Source organism: Orcinus orca, chromosome X, assembly GCF_937001465.1.
Source record: "Orcinus orca chromosome X, mOrcOrc1.1, whole genome shotgun sequence".
NCBI lineage: Eukaryota > Metazoa > Chordata > Mammalia > Artiodactyla > Delphinidae > Orcinus > Orcinus orca.
Window position 1 is genome coordinate 11,625,720 of NC_064580.1, and position 1,757 is coordinate 11,627,476.

Sequence of the window (1,757 nt, forward strand, 5' to 3'; positions counted from 1 at the left end):
TAAATGTACAATTTTACCTCATTTTGTTTATAAGGAATTGTTACAGAAAATGCAAATATCAATATTTGAAAAATACATTCCATTACACGGACTCCAAAGAAACAATGCTGCTAAGCGCCATGGTCCTATATGATGCTCTCGCCCCACACTGAGCACCACCCGGAACGGCTTGGAAGCCAAGGTGATCAACCTAAATGTGTGCCTGGAGTTTCGGCCCAACCCTCCCCCTGGGTATAGCATACAGGTATGTCATGGTAACAGCAACACATCTGCCAAAAAAGGACATTAAGTCATTAAGCTGAGCAGGCTGCCAACTCAAGACTCCCTAGCTACAGAAAACCAATGTTGTCAGTTGTAACAGGTTAACATATTATTTATGCCACACAAAAAAGTAACTGTACAGGCAATGATCTTCCAAAGAAAATCTCTAAGGCATCTATGATAACTTCTGGAAATTTAATAAGTGTTTAGTCAAATAATCAGCTCTTCACTAAATTACTTCCACAAAATGAGAATGTGGCTTCCAAACCCCTTTAGAAAGTTATTTGTCCTTGGCTTCCTCCTCTCCCTGGTGGGGCTGGGGAACTTTGGCCACCACCTGATTTTGTAAATAAAAAGTTTCATTGGCACATAGCCATGCCCATTTGTTTACATATGGTCTATGTATCTATGTCTGCTTTTGCACTAGAGTTGAGTAGTTGCAATGCCTAATATGTTAACTATCTGGTTCTTTATAGAAAAAGTTTGCTGACCCCTACTCTAGAAGAAGACCTTGGATAAATACTTGAGAACAAGTAGCTTACTTGGGTGGCAATAGCTAGAAACACTAGAGAGTGGGGAGTGAGATGGGTAAGGAAGACAGCCAATAAAGAGTGTATTTTTCAAAGAGTCAGTTCCAAGGGAATCCCCATAAGGCTTTCAGCTGATTTCTCCACGAAAACTTTGCAAGACAGAAGAGAGTGGCAAAATATATTCAAAATCCTGAACGGGAAAAGCCTGCAACCTAGAATACTCTACTCAGCAAGATTATCATTTAGAATAGGAGAGACAAAGAATCTCAGACAAGCAAAAACTAAAAGAATACAGCAGTACTAAACCTATCCTAAAAGAAATATTGAAAGGTCTTCTCTAAATAGAAAAGAAGCAAGAATCTATAGGAAAGGGAAAATCACAGTAGGAAAGGCAAATATAGAAAAAGATTGAAGATCACTTAAGTAAGCCAGTACATAAATTAAAAAACAATCAAGAAATTTTGTAAAGGTGATTATAAACACAATGAACAGCAAAGGATAAACATGAAGATGTAAAAGAGAACATCAAAATCACCAAATGCAGGGGAGGGGAGTAAGAGAATGTAGATTTTTTAGAATGTGTTTGAACTTATATGACTATCAGTTTAAAGCAAGTATATATAGTTATGGGTTAACATACTTGAAAACCAGGGCAATCACAAATTGAAAACATACAATAGATTCACAAAAACCAAAAAGAAAGGAATTCAAGCATAATACAAAAGAAAACCATCAAACCACAAAAGGAAAAATGAAAAGAAAAAAGGAACAAAGAAGAAATACAAAATCAACTGGAAAACAAGGTTTAAAATGGCAATCAATACATACATATCAATAATGACTTTAAAAGCCAATGGACTAAATGCTCCAATCAAAAGACAAAGAGTGGAAGACTGTATAATAAAACAAGAGCCTACAATATGCTGCCTACAAGAGACCCACTTCAGGGAGAAAGACACACATAGG